The 14,331-nt window shown below is 41.5% G+C and overlaps 1 long non-coding RNA gene and 14 other non-coding genes across 16 annotated transcripts; all 15 read right to left on the bottom strand.

The window, feature by feature from the left end:
* Window positions 1-914: 914 nt before the first annotated feature.
* Window positions 915-996, bottom strand: Trnas-gcu (transfer RNA serine (anticodon GCU)). The gene has a single exon. It is a non-coding gene; the product is annotated as a tRNA-Ser (tRNA).
* A 206-nt stretch (window positions 997-1,202) lies between these two features.
* On the bottom strand, window positions 1,203-1,285 carry Trnal-uaa (transfer RNA leucine (anticodon UAA)). The gene has a single exon. It is a non-coding gene; the product is annotated as a tRNA-Leu (tRNA).
* Window positions 1,286-2,361: 1,076 nt separating this feature from the next.
* On the bottom strand, window positions 2,362-2,443 carry Trnas-gcu (transfer RNA serine (anticodon GCU)). The gene has a single exon. It is a non-coding gene; the product is annotated as a tRNA-Ser (tRNA).
* Window positions 2,444-2,649: 206 nt separating this feature from the next.
* Window positions 2,650-2,732, bottom strand: Trnal-uaa (transfer RNA leucine (anticodon UAA)). The gene has a single exon. It is a non-coding gene; the product is annotated as a tRNA-Leu (tRNA).
* A 1,075-nt stretch (window positions 2,733-3,807) lies between these two features.
* Trnas-gcu (transfer RNA serine (anticodon GCU)) lies at window positions 3,808-3,889 on the bottom strand. Its single transcript has one exon. It is a non-coding gene; the product is annotated as a tRNA-Ser (tRNA).
* Window positions 3,890-4,095: 206 nt separating this feature from the next.
* Trnal-uaa (transfer RNA leucine (anticodon UAA)) lies at window positions 4,096-4,178 on the bottom strand. The gene has a single exon. It is a non-coding gene; the product is annotated as a tRNA-Leu (tRNA).
* A 1,365-nt stretch (window positions 4,179-5,543) lies between these two features.
* Trnal-uaa (transfer RNA leucine (anticodon UAA)) lies at window positions 5,544-5,626 on the bottom strand. The gene has a single exon. It is a non-coding gene; the product is annotated as a tRNA-Leu (tRNA).
* A 593-nt stretch (window positions 5,627-6,219) lies between these two features.
* Window positions 6,220-6,301, bottom strand: Trnas-gcu (transfer RNA serine (anticodon GCU)). The gene has a single exon. It is a non-coding gene; the product is annotated as a tRNA-Ser (tRNA).
* Window positions 6,302-7,733: 1,432 nt separating this feature from the next.
* Window positions 7,734-9,458, bottom strand: LOC145225342 (uncharacterized). Of its 2 annotated transcripts, XR_013859864.1 has the most exons (7): window positions 9,227-9,458; window positions 9,099-9,144; window positions 8,871-9,005; window positions 8,651-8,762; window positions 8,417-8,478; window positions 8,214-8,337; window positions 7,734-8,094 (listed from the first exon to the last, which is right to left on the bottom strand). It is a non-coding gene; the product is annotated as an uncharacterized LOC145225342 (long non-coding RNA). The 2 variants fall into 2 exon arrangements; XR_013859863.1 differs by lacking the exon at window positions 9,227-9,458 and having other exon boundaries at window positions 9,099-9,220.
* Window positions 9,459-9,719: 261 nt separating this feature from the next.
* On the bottom strand, window positions 9,720-9,801 carry Trnas-gcu (transfer RNA serine (anticodon GCU)). Its single transcript has one exon. It is a non-coding gene; the product is annotated as a tRNA-Ser (tRNA).
* Window positions 9,802-11,168: 1,367 nt separating this feature from the next.
* Window positions 11,169-11,250, bottom strand: Trnas-gcu (transfer RNA serine (anticodon GCU)). Its single transcript has one exon. It is a non-coding gene; the product is annotated as a tRNA-Ser (tRNA).
* Window positions 11,251-12,419: 1,169 nt separating this feature from the next.
* Window positions 12,420-12,502, bottom strand: Trnal-uaa (transfer RNA leucine (anticodon UAA)). The gene has a single exon. It is a non-coding gene; the product is annotated as a tRNA-Leu (tRNA).
* Window positions 12,503-13,095: 593 nt separating this feature from the next.
* Trnas-gcu (transfer RNA serine (anticodon GCU)) lies at window positions 13,096-13,177 on the bottom strand. The gene has a single exon. It is a non-coding gene; the product is annotated as a tRNA-Ser (tRNA).
* Window positions 13,178-13,863: 686 nt separating this feature from the next.
* Window positions 13,864-13,946, bottom strand: Trnal-uaa (transfer RNA leucine (anticodon UAA)). The gene has a single exon. It is a non-coding gene; the product is annotated as a tRNA-Leu (tRNA).
* Window positions 13,947-14,058: 112 nt separating this feature from the next.
* On the bottom strand, window positions 14,059-14,140 carry Trnas-gcu (transfer RNA serine (anticodon GCU)). Its single transcript has one exon. It is a non-coding gene; the product is annotated as a tRNA-Ser (tRNA).
* Between the last annotated feature and the right edge of the window lie 191 nt (window positions 14,141-14,331).

The following is a 14,331-nucleotide window of genomic DNA, read 5'->3' as shown; positions in this document are numbered from 1 at the left end:
ACCATCGCCTTAATCACTCAGCCACCTCGTCCGGACGAAGGCCAATTTTCCAATTCAAGCAGTGTGTTTGATGTACGAAATACTCCACTTGAAAATAAATGTTGTCATTCAGCAGAAATTTGACAAACATCTCTGTACAAAATGTAAGATAAATGTACAATTTCGTCGGTTTTCCACTCGAGCACACATGAGATCGATGGCACTCATGCAGAACATGCAACAAAAATAACAACTATTTACTGGGTGTTGGGTTCGAACCCACGCGGACAACTGTCCATTGGAACTTAAGTCCAACGCCTTAACCACTCGGCCAACCCAGTGACTATCAAGGGCAATTTGATTGCCAAATGATAATACGAAATCCAATCACGAACTCTTAAAACTTAACATAGGGCCAGATTAAACAACCAAAAAGAGTACCATGGATGATACGACGAGGATGGGACTCGAACCCACGCGTGCAGAGCGCAATGGATTAGCAGTGCATCGCTTTAACACTCGGCAACTTTGACCCGACGAAGGCCAATTTTCCAATTCAAGCAATGTGTTTGATGTACGAAATACTCCAATAAAATATAAATCTTGTCATTCAGCAGAAATTTGACAAACATCTCTGTACAAAATGAAATACAAATGTACAATTTCATCAGTCTTTTCCACTCGAGCACACATCAGATCGATAGCAGTCGTGCAGAATATGCAACGAAAATAACAACAGTTTACTTTGTGTGGGGTTCGAACCCACGCGGACAACTGTCCATTGGAACTTAAGTCCAACGCCTTAACCAGTCGGCCAACCCAGTGACCATCAAGGGCAATTTGATTGCCAAGTGATAATACGAAATCCAATCACGAACTCTTAAAACTTAACATAGGGCCAGATTAAACAACCAAAAAGAGTACCGAACATGAAACGACGAGGAAGGGATTCGAACCCACGCGTGCAGAGCACAATGGATTAGCAGTCCATCGCCTTAACCACTCGGCCACCTCGTCCAGACGAAGGCCAATTTTCCAATTCAAGCAGTGTGTTTGATGTACGAAATACTCCACTTGAAAATAAATATTGTCATTCAGCAGAAATTTGACAAACATCTCTGTACAAAATGTAAGACAAATGTACAATTTCGTCGGTTTTCCACTCGAGCACACATCAGATCGATAGCACTCATGCAGAACATGCAACAAAAATAACAACAATTTACTGGGTGTGGGGTTCGGACCCACGCGGACAACTGTCCATTGGAACTTAAGTCCAACGCCTTAACCACTCGGCCAACCCAGTGACGATCAAGGGCAATTTGATTACCAAATGATAATACGAAATCCAATCACGAACTCTCAAAACTTAACATAGGGCAAGAATTAAACAACCAAAAAGAGTGCCAAAGATGATACGACGAGGATTGGATTCGAACCCACGCGTGCAGAGCACAATGGATTAGCAGACCATCGCCTTAACCACTCGGCCACCTCGTCCGGACGAAGGCCAATTTTCCAATTCAAGCAGTGTGTTTGATGTACGAAATACTCCACTTGAAAATAAATGTTGTCATTCAGCAGAAATTTGACAAACATCTCTGTACAAAATGTAAGATAAATGTACAATTTCGTCGGTTTCCCACTCGAGCACACATGAGATCGATGGCACTCATGCAGAACATGCAACAAAAATAACAACTATTTACTGGGTGTTGGGTTCGAACCCACGCGGACAACTGTCCATTGGAACTTAAGTCCAACGCCTTAACCACTCGGCCAACCCAGTGACTATCAAGGGCAATTTGATTGCCAAATGATAATACGAAATCCAATCACGAATTCTCAAAACTTAACATAGTGCAAGATTTAACAACCAAAAACAGTACCAAAGATGATACGACGAGGATGGGATTCGAACCCACGCGTGCAGAGCACAATGGATTAGCAGTCCATGGCCTTAACCACTCGGGCACCTCGCCCAGACGAAGTCCAATTTTCCAATTCAAGCAGTGTGTTTGATGTACGAAATACTCCACTTGAAAATAAATGTTGTCATTCAGCAGAAATTTGACAACCATCTCTGTACAAAATGAAATACAAATGTACAATTTCGTCAGTTTTCCACTCGAGCACACATCAGATCGATAGCAGTCGTGCAGAATATGCAACGAAAATAACAACAGTTTACTTGGTGTGGGGTTCGGACTCACGCGGACAACTGTCCATTGGAACTTAAGTCCAACGCCTTAACCACTCGGCCAACCCAGTGACGCTCAAGGGCAATTTGATTACCAAATGATAATACAAAATCCAATCACGAACTCTCAAAACTTAACATAGGGCCAGATTAAACAACCAAAAAGAGTACCAAAATTGATACGACGAGGATGGGACTCGAACCCACGCGTGCAGAGCACAATGGATTAGCAGTCCATCGCCTTAACCACTCGGCCACCTCGTCCAGACGAAGGCCAATTTTCGAATTAAAGCAATGTGTTTGATGTACGAAATACTCCACTTGAAAATAAATATTGTCATTCAGTAGAAATTTGACAAACATCTCTGTACAAAATGTAAGACAAATGTACAATTTCGTCGGTTTTCCACTCGAGCACACATCAGATCGATAGCACTCATGCAGAATATGCAACAAAAATAACAACAATTTACTGGGTGTGGGGTTCGAACCCACGCGGACAACTGTCCATTGGAACTTAAGTCCAACGCCTTAACCACTCGGCCAACCCAGTGACGATTAAGGGCAATTTGATGGCCCAATGATAATACAAAATCCAATCACGAATTCTCAAAACTTAACATAGTGCAAGATTAAACAACCAAAAAAAGTATCAAAGATGATACGACGAGGATTGGATTCGAACCCACGCGTGCAGAGCACAATGGATTAGCAGACCATCGCCTTAACCACTCGGCCACCTCGTCCGGACGAAGGCCAATTTTCCAATTCAAGCAGTGTGTTTGATGTACGAAATACTCCACTTGAAAATAAATGTTGTCATTCAGCAGAAATTTGACAAACATCTCTGTACAAAATGTAAGATAAATGTACAATTTCGTCGGTTTCCCACTCGAGCACACATGAGATCGATGGCACTCATGCAGAACATGCAACAAAAATAACAACTATTTACTGGGTGTTGGGTTCGAACCCACGCGGACAACTGTCCATTGGAACTTAAGTCCAACGCCTTAACCACTCGGCCAACCCAGTGACTATCAAGGGCAATTTGATTGCCAAATGATAATACGAAATCCAATCACGAATTCTCAAAACTTAACATAGTGCAAGATTTAACAACCAAAAACAGTACCAAAGATGATACGACGAGGATGGGATTCGAACCCACGCGTGCAGAGCACAATGGATTAGCAGTCCATGGCCTTAACCACTCGGGCACCTCGCCCAGACGAAGTCCAATTTTCCAATTCAAGCAGTGTGTTTGATGTACGAAATACTCCACTTGAAAATAAATGTTGTCATTCAGCAGAAATTTGACAACCATCTCTGTACAAAATGAAATACAAATGTACAATTTCGTCAGTTTTCCACTCGAGCACACATCAGATCGATAGCAGTCGTGCAGAATATGCAACGAAAATAACAACAGTTTACTTGGTGTGGGGTTCGGACTCACGCGGACAACTGTCCATTGGAACTTAAGTCCAACGCCTTAACCACTCGGCCAACCCAGTGACGATCAAGGGCAATTTGATTACCAAATGATAATACAAAATCCAATCACGAACTCTCAAAACTTAACATAGGGCCAGATTAAACAACCAAAAAGAGTACCAAAATTGATACGACGAGGATGGGACTCGAACCCACGCGTGCAGAGCACAATGGATTAGCAGTCCATCGCCTTAACCACTCGGCCACCTCGTCCAGACGAAGGCCAATTTTCGAATTAAAGCAATGTGTTTGATGTACGAAATACTCCACTTGAAAATAAATATTGTCATTCAGTAGAAATTTGACAAACATCTCTGTACAAAATGTAAGACAAATGTACAATTTCGTCGGTTTTCCACTCGAGCACACATCAGATCGATAGCACTCATGCAGAATATGCAACAAAAATAACAACAATTTACTGGGTGTGGGGTTCGAACCCACGCGGACAACTGTCCATTGGAACTTAAGTCCAACGCCTTAACCACTCGGCCAACCCAGTGACGATTAAGGGCAATTTGATGGCCCAATGATAATACAAAATCCAATCACGAATTCTCAAAACTTAACATAGTGCAAGATTAAACAACCAAAAAAAGTATCAAAGATGATACGACGAGGATTGGATTCGAACCCACGCGTGCAGAGCACAATGGATTAGCAGACCATCGCCTTAACCACTCGGCCACCTCGTCCGGACGAAGGCCAATTTTCCAATTCAAGCAGTGTGTTTGATGTACGAAATACTCCACTTGAAAATAAATGTTGTCATTCAGCAGAAATTTGACAAACATCTCTGTACAAAATGTAAGATAAATGTACAATTTCGTCGGTTTCCCACTCGAGCACACATGAGATCGATGGCACTCATGCAGAACATGCAACAAAAATAACAACTATTTACTGGGTGTTGGGTTCGAACCCACGCGGACAACTGTCCATTGGAACTTAAGTCCAACGCCTTAACCACTCGGCCAACCCAGTGACTATCAAGGGCAATTTGATTGCCAAATGATAATACGAAATCCAATCACGAATTCTCAAAACTTAACATAGTGCAAGATTTAACAACCAAAAACAGTACCAAAGATGATACGACGAGGATGGGATTCGAACCCACGCGTGCAGAGCACAATGGATTAGCAGTCCATGGCCTTAACCACTCGGGCACCTCGCCCAGACGAAGTCCAATTTTCCAATTCAAGCAGTGTGTTTGATGTACGAAATACTCCACTTGAAAATAAATGTTGTCATTCAGCAGAAACTTGACAACCATCTCTGTACAAAATGAAATACAAATGTACAATTTCGTCAGTTTTCCACTCGAGCACACATCAGATCGATAGCAGTCGTGCAGAATATGCAACGAAAATAACAACAGTTTACTTGGTGTGGGGTTCGGACTCACGCGGAAAACTGTCCATTGGAACTTAAGTCCAACGCCTTAACCACTCGGCCAACCCAGTGACTATCAAGGTCAATTTGATTGCCAAATGATAATACGAAATCCAATCACGAATTCTCAAAACTTAACATAGTGCCAGATTAAACAACTAAAAACAGTACCAAAGATGATACGACGAGGATGGGATTCGAACCCACGCGTGCAGAGCACAATGGATTAGCAGTCCATGGCCTTAACCACTCGGGCACCTCGCCCAGACGAAGGCCAATTTTCGAATTAAAGCAATGTGTTTGATGTACGAAATACTCCACTTGAAAATAAATCTTGTCATTCAGCAGAAGTTTGACAAACATCTCAGTACAAAATGAAATACAAATGTACAATTTCGTCAGTCTTTTCCACTCGAGCACACATCAGATCGATAGCAGTCGTGCAGAATATGCAACAAAAATAACAACAATTTACTGGGTGTGGGGTTCGAACCCACGCGGACAACTGTCCATTGGAACTTAAGTCCAACGCCTTAACCACTCGGCCAACCCAGTGACGATTAAGGGCAATTTGATGGCCCAATGATAATACAAAATCCAATAACGAATTCTCAAAACTTAACATAGTGCAAGATTAAACAACCAAAAAAAGTATCAAAGATGATACGACGAGGATTGGATTCGAACCCACGCGTGCAGAGCACAATGGATTAGCAGACCATCGCCTTAACCACTCGGCCACCTCGTCCGGACGAAGGCCAATTTTCCAATTCAAGCAGTGTGTTTGATGTACGAAATACTCCACTTGAAAATAAATGTTGTCATTCAGCAGAAATTTGACAAACATCTCTGTACAAAATGTAAGATAAATGTACAATTTCGTCGGTTTCCCACTCGAGCACACATGAGATCGATGGCACTCATGCAGAACATGCAACAAAAATAACAACTATTTACTGGGTGTTGGGTTCGAACCCACGCGGACAACTGTCCATTGGAACTTAAGTCCAACGCCTTAACCACTCGGCCAACCCAGTGACTATCAAGGGCAATTTGATTGCCAAATGATAATACGAAATCCAATCACGAATTCTCAAAACTTAACATAGTGCAAGATTTAACAACCAAAAACAGTACCAAAGATGATACGACGAGGATGGGATTGGAACCCACGCGTGCAGAGCACAATGGATTAGCAGTCCATGGCCTTAACCACTCGGCCACCTCGCCCAGACGAAGTCCAATTTTCCAATTCAAGCAGTGTGTTTGATGTACGAAATACTCCACTTGAAAATAAATGTTGTCATTCAGCAGAAACTTGACAACCATCTCTGTACAAAATGAAATACAAATGTACAATTTCGTCAGTTTTCCACTCGAGCACACATCAGATCGATAGCAGTCGTGCAGAATATGCAACGAAAATAACAACAGTTTACTTGGTGTGGGGTTCGGACTCACGCGGACAACTGTCCATTGGAACTTAAGTCCAACGCCTTAACCACTCGGCCAACCCAGTGACTATCAAGGTCAATTTGATTGCCAAATGATAATACGAAATCCAATCACGAATTCTCAAAACTTAACATAGTGCCAGATTAAACAACTAAAAACAGTACCAAAGATGATACGACGAGGATGGGATTCGAACCCACGCGTGCAGAGCACAATGGATTAGCAGTCCATGGCCTTAACCACTCGGGCACCTCGCCCAGACGAAGTCCAATTTTCCAATTCAAGCAGTGTGTTTGATGTACGAAATACTCCACTTGAAAATAAATGTTGTCATTCAGCAGAAATTTGACAACCATCTCTGTACAAAATGAAATACAAATGTACAATTTCGTCAGTTTTCCACTCGAGCACACATCAGATCGATAGCAGTCGTGCAGAATATGCAACGAAAATAACAACAGTTTACTTGGTGTGGGGTTCGGACTCACGCGGACAACTGTCCATTGGAACTTAAGTCCAACGCCATAACCACTCGGCCAACCCAGTGACGATCAAGGGCAATTTGATTACCAAATGATAATACGAAATCCAATCACGAACTCTCAAAACTTAACATAGGGCCAGATTAAACAACCAAAAAGAGTACCAAAATTGATACGACGAGGATGGGACTCGAACCCACGCGTGCAGAGCACAATGGATTAGCAGTACATCGACTTAACACTCGGCAACTTTGACCCGACGAAGGCCAATTTTCCAATTAAAGCAATGTGTTTGATGTACGAAATACTCCACTTACAAATAAATCTTGTCATTCAGCAGAAATTTTGCAAACATCTCTGTACAAACTGTAAGATAAATGTACAATTTCGTCAGTTTTCAAATCGAGCACACATGAGATCGATGGCACTCATGCAGAATATGCAACAAAAATAACAACAATTTACTGGGTGGGGGATTCGAACCCACGCGCACTAGAAAAGCCGGTGTGTTGTAACAACACGCCAATTTTGAAGCCGTATACAACACACGACACACCAAGCCGTGTTGTCAGGTGGTGTGTTGTTTGGAGGTGTGTTGTTCAACGACACGCCTGCCGTGTTGTTTGAAGCTGCAGTTTTGCGACACACCAGATGTGTTGTTTGAACACACTCATACAACACGCGTGTTGCGTGTTGTTTAGAGCTATAAAGCATGACACACCAAATACCGTTTTGTATTTTATTGTAAACAGTACCGTATACCAACGAAATAGCGCATTTATCGAAGAAACAGAACATAACGTTTAACAGAACAAACGAAACAAAGTTATGGCATGAATGTAACGGTGGGGGAAAAACACAGGTAAAAAATACACACAAAACAAAAGTTCAACTGCATGTCAGATGCTATATAATTGTAATGTACTCAACAAGGCATATGTCATATGCATAGTCATGGCATGTTCAATATCACTACAATAAAAATAACAAGTATTACAATAAAAAATCGAAACCAAAAGAAAACCTGCTCATTTCATTTTTATTGACAATAACACGTGGATAACCAGGGGATGTTGCAAACTGGTCCTGTAAAGTAAATAACCAGTTATTAAACAAGGTTTTACTGCCAGTTAATGTGATTGTAATAGTTAAGGTTACATGAAATCAAAGTTTGTTGGGGTTACTAATGGATCTAATCAAAATACCTGTGTTTCAAAGATGACAACATTTCTTTTTTTGTAGACATTTCCTTTCACAAACAAGCAGCAGCATATGATTATCCAAAGGTTCCCCTATGGCACTTTTGAGAACATCAGTTACGTTTACCATCTGCAAAACAGTAAACACCATATATATTCAAAATATGCTGGAGAAAGAGGCCGATTACTTAAAAGGCAATTAAACTCACACCAAATGTCCCTTAAGATTTCTGGTAGCAAGTGATATTGAGTGTCCCTTAATGTTGATTGTCTAAAAACAAGTAATGTATATAAAGCAATGTATAAGTAATGTATCCATCAACAAGAACACTATGATAATATGCTATTGCATCATGAAAAAAGATGTATTTTCTCAAATGTAACTACCTCATACATGTTTACTTGTTTGCAACTCAGCCATAAAGATTTGGTTTAATGCCTACCACATGCTGCCTTTGTAACAGAATTAATTCCATCAAAGAATTCCCTTGGTTGTTCAATAATCCATGTTATGCACAGTAAGGCCAGATGCATCATTAGGTTTTGTACAGGACTCTGCAACAAATTATACACTTGAAATATGTAATCATTAAGCAGAAAGTTCTGGTATAAAGGAATTGATATTGTGGAAAGTTAAATTCTTTACCACTTTCAAGCACTTACCAACAGAACTGTAATAATTTGGCAAAAAATGCAAATAGAGGTCACTTGAATGCATGTTTTGTATGTGTTCTACTTGATAGAGATACCAAGTTGTTAAGAAAACCACTTCACTCAGTCATTTGGTAACAGGCTAGCCTAATACAAAAAACAAGCCATTACAACATGCACAAACATATGTTTTATACATGCACAAATTACAAATGTATGTAAAATTGTAAATATACCAACCTTTCATGAGATTTGCACCACCATCCTGTTCACATTGTCCAAAAGTCTTGAATACATTAAAACTTGTCAATTAATACTCAATTAACTCCTATTAGCCTTGATATTAAGTCTCTTAACAACTTACTTACTTTAAGTCAATCAAGTAAAAAAAGAACTTTGCAGCCGTTTCGTGCGTTCCCGCCGTTACGGTTGAGTGATTTCAAAGTCAAAAGGAAAGAAGGAAAGCAACAAAACAACACGGCGGCGTGTTGTTCTGTGTTTCTGGACTTGAAACGGATCATCTTGACCTTGAATCGACACACCTGGCGTGTTGTTCGTCCCGTGCGGCGTGTCGTTAAGCGAATACACATCGATTATCGCGGTAGCAACACACCTACCGTGTTTTTAGAACACACCGATAGTGTGGTTGAAACACACCGGCGTGTTGAAACAACACACTGGTTTTTGTAGTGCGGACAACTGTCCATTGGAACTTAAGTCCAACGCCTTAACCACTCGGCCAACCCAGTGACGATCAAGGGCAATTTGATGGCCTAATGATCATACGAAATCCAATCACGAATTCTCAAAACTTAACATAGGGCAAGAATTAAACAACCAAAAAGAGTACCGAACATGAAACGACAAAGATGGGATTCGAACCCACGCGTGCAGAGCACAATGGATTAGCAGTCCATCGCCTTAACCACTCGGCCACCTCGCCCAGACGAAGTCCAATTTTCCCATTCAAGCAGTGTGTTTGATATACGAAATACTCCACTTGAAAATAAATCTTGTCATTCAGCAGAAGTTTGACAAACATCTCAGTACAAAATGAAATACAAATGTACAATTTCGTCAGTCTTTTCCACTCGAGCACACATCAGATCGATAGCAGTCGTGCAGAATATGCAACAAAAATAACAACAATTTACTGGGTGTTGGGTTCGAACCCACGCGGACAACTGTCCATTGGAACTTAAGTCCAACGCCTTAAACACTCGGCCAACCCAGTGACGATTAAGGGCAATTTGATGGCCCAATGATAATACAAAATCCAATCACGAATTCTTAAAACTTAACATAGGGCAAGATTAAACAACCAAAAAAAGTATCAAAGATGATACGACGAGGATTGGATTCGAACCCACGCGTGCAGAGCACAATGGATTAGCAGACCATCGCCTTAACCACTCGGCCACCTCGTCCGGACGAAGGCCAATTTTCCAATTCAAGCAGTGTGTTTGATGTACGAAATACTCCACTTGAAAATAAATGTTGTCATTCAGCAGAAATTTGACAAACATCTCTGTACAAAATGTAAGATAAATGTACAATTTCGTCGGTTTTCCACTCGAGCACACATGAGATCGATGGCACTCATGCAGAACATGCAACAAAAATAACAACTATTTACTGGGTGTTGGGTTCGAACCCACGCGGACAACTGTCCATTGGAACTTAAGTCCAACGCCTTAACCACTCGGCCAACCCAGTGACTATCAAGGGCAATTTGATTGCCAAATGATAATACGAAATCCAATCACGAATTCTCAAAACTTAACATAGTGCAAGATTTAACAACCAAAAACAGTACCAAAGATGATACGACGAGGATGGGATTCGAACCCACGCGTGCAGAGCACAATGGATTAGCAGTCCATGGCCTTAACCACTCGGGCACCTCGCCCAGACGAAGTCCAATTTTCCAATTCAAGCAGTGTGTTTGATGTACGAAATACTCCACTTGAAAATAAATGTTGTCATTCAGCAGAAATTTGACAACCATCTCTGTACAAAATGAAATACAAATGTACAATTTCGTCAGTTTTCCACTCGAGCACACATCAGATCGATAGCAGTCGTGCAGAATATGCAACGAAAATAACAACAGTTTACTTGGTGTGGGGTTCGGACTCACGCGGACAACTGTCCATTGGAACTTAAGTCCAACGCCTTAACCACTCGGCCAACCCAGTGACGATCAAGGGCAATTTGATGGCCTAATGATCATACGAAATCCAATCACGAATTCTCAAAACTTAACATAGGGCAAGAATTAAACAACCAAAAAGAGTACCGAACATGAAACGACAAAGATGGGATTCGAACCCACGCGTGCAGAGCACAATGGATTAGCAGTCCATCGCCTTAACCACTCGGCCACCTCGTCCGGACGAAGGCCAATTTTCCAATTCAAGCAGTGTGTTTGATGTACGAAATACTCCACTTGAAAATAAATGTTGTCATTCAGCAGAAATTTGACAAACATCTCTGTACAAAATGTAAGATAAATGTACAATTTCGTCGGTTTTCCACTCGAGCACACATGAGATCGATGGCACTCATGCAGAACATGCAACAAAAATAACAACTATTTACTGGGTGTTGGGTTCGAACCCACGCGGACAACTGTCCATTGGAACTTAAGTCCAACGCCTTAACCACTCGGCCAACCCAGTGACTATCAAGGGCAATTTGATTGCCAAATGATAATACGAAATCCAATCACGAATTCTCAAAACTTAACATAGGGCAAGATTTAACAACCAAAAACAGTACCAAAGATGATACGACGAGGATGGGATTCGAACCCACGCGCGCAGAGCACAATGGATTAGCAGTCCATGGCCTTAACCACTCGGGCACCTCGCCCAGACGAAGTCCAATTTTCCAATTCAAGCAGTGTGTTTGATGTACGAAATACTCCACTTGAAAATAAATGTTGTCATTCAGCAGAAATTTGACAACCATCTCTGTACAAAATGAAATACAAATGTACAATTTCGTCAGTTTTCCACTCGAGCACACATCAGATCGATAGCAGTCGTGCAGAATATGCAACGAAAATAACAACAGTTTACTTGGTGTGGGGTTCGGACTCACGCGGACAACTGTCCATTGGAACTTAAGTCCAACGCCTTAACCACTCGGCCAACCCAGTGACGATCAAGGGCAATTTGATTACCAAATGATAATACGAAATCCAATCACGAACTCTCAAAACTTAACATAGGGCCAGATTAAACAACCAAAAAGAGTACCAAAATTGATACGACGAGGATGGAACTCGAACCCACGCGTGCAGAGCACAATGGATTAGCAGTACATCGACTTAACACTCGGCAACTTTGACCCGACGAAGTCCAATTTTCCAATTAAAGCAATGTGTTTGATGTACGAAATACTCCACTTACAAATAAATCTTGTCATTCAGCAGAAATTTGGCAAACATCTCTGTACAAACTGTAAGATAAATGTACAATTTCGTCAGTTTTCCACTCGAGCACACATGAGATCGATGGCACTCATGCAGAATATGCAACAAAAATAACAACAATTTACTGGGTGTGGGGTTCGAACCCACGCGGACAACTGTCCATTGGAACTTAAGTCCAACGCCATAACCACTCGGCCAACCCAGTGACGATCAAGGGCAATTTGATGGCCTAATGATAATACGAAATCCAATCACGAATTCTCAAAACTTAACATAGGGCAAGATTAAACAACCAAAAAAAGTATCAAAGATGATACGACGAGGATTGGATTCGAACCCACGCGTGCAGAGCACAATGGATTAGCAGACCATCGCCTTAACCACTCAGCCACCTCGTCCGGACGAAGGCCAATTTTCCAATTCAAGCAGTGTGTTTGATGTACGAAATACTCCACTTGAAAATAAATGTTGTCATTCAGCAGAAATTTGACAAACATCTCTGTACAAAATGTAAGATAAATGTACAATTTCGTCGGTTTTCCACTCGAGCACACATGAGATCGATGGCACTCATGCAGAACATGCAACAAAAATAACAACTATTTACTGGGTGTTGGGTTCGAACCCACGCGGACAACTGTCCATTGGAACTTAAGTCCAACGCCTTAACCACTCGGCCAACCCAGTGACTATCAAGGGCAATTTGATTGCCAAATGATAATACGAAATCCAATCACGAACTCTTAAAACTTAACATAGTGCAAGATTTAACAACCAAAAACAGTACCAAAGATGATACGACGAGGATGGGATTCGAACCCACGCGTGCAGAGCACAATGGATTAGCAGTCCATGGCCTTAACCACTCGGCCACCTCGCCCAGACGAAGGCCAATTTTCCAATTCAAGCAGTGTGTTAATGTACGAAATACCCCACTTGAAAATAAATGTTGTCATTCAGCAGAAATTTGACAACCATCTCTGTACAAAATGAAATACAAATGTACAATTTCGTGAGTTTTCCACTCGAGCACACATCAGATCGATAGCAGTCGTGCAGAATATGCAACGAAAATAACAACAGTTTACTTGGTGTGGGGTTCGGACTCACGCGGACAACTGTCCATTGGAACTTAAGTCCAACGCCTTAACCACTCGGCCAACCCAGTGACGATTAAGGGCAATTTGATTACCAAATGATAATACGAAATCCAATCACGAACTCTCAAAACTTAACATAGGGCCAGATTAAACAACCAAAAAGAGTACCAAAGTTGATACGACGAGGATGGGATTCGAACCCACGCGTGCAGAGCACAATGGATTAGCAGTACATCGACTTAACACTCGGCAACTTTGACCCGACGAAGGCCAATTTTCCAATTAAAGCAATGTGTTTGATGTACGAAATACTCCACTTACAAATAAATCTTGTCATTCAGCAGAAATTTGACAAACATCTCTGTACAAACTGTAAGATAAATGTACAATTTCGTCAGTTTTCCACTCGAGCACACATCAGATCGATAGCACTCATGCAGAATATGCAACAAAAATAACAACAATTTACTGGGTGGGGGGTTCGAACCCACGCGGACAACTGTCCATTGGAACTTAAGTCCAACGCCTTAACCACTCGGCCAACCCAGTGACGATCAAGGGCAATTTGATGGCCTAATGATAATACGAAATCCAATCACGAATTCTCAAAACTTAACATAGGGCAAGAATTAAACAACCAAAAAGAGTACCGAACATGAAACGACAAAGATGGGATTCGAACCCACGCGTGCAGAGCACAATGGATTAGCAGTCCATCGCCTTAACCACTCGGCCACCTCGTCCAGACGAAGGCCAATTTTCCAATTCAAGCAGTGTGTTTGATGTACGAAATACTCCACTTACAAATAAATCTTGTCATTCAGCAGAAGTTTGACAAACATCTCAGTACAAAATGAAATACAAATGTACAATTTCGTCAGTCTTTTCCACTGGAGCACACATCAGATCGATAGCAGTGTTGCAGAATATGCAT

This window comes from Phallusia mammillata, chromosome 4, assembly GCF_965637545.1.
Source record: "Phallusia mammillata chromosome 4, kaPhaMamm4.hap1.1, whole genome shotgun sequence".
Lineage (NCBI taxonomy): Eukaryota > Metazoa > Chordata > Ascidiacea > Phlebobranchia > Ascidiidae > Phallusia > Phallusia mammillata.
This window is presented reverse-complemented; position numbering and strand designations above follow the sequence as displayed.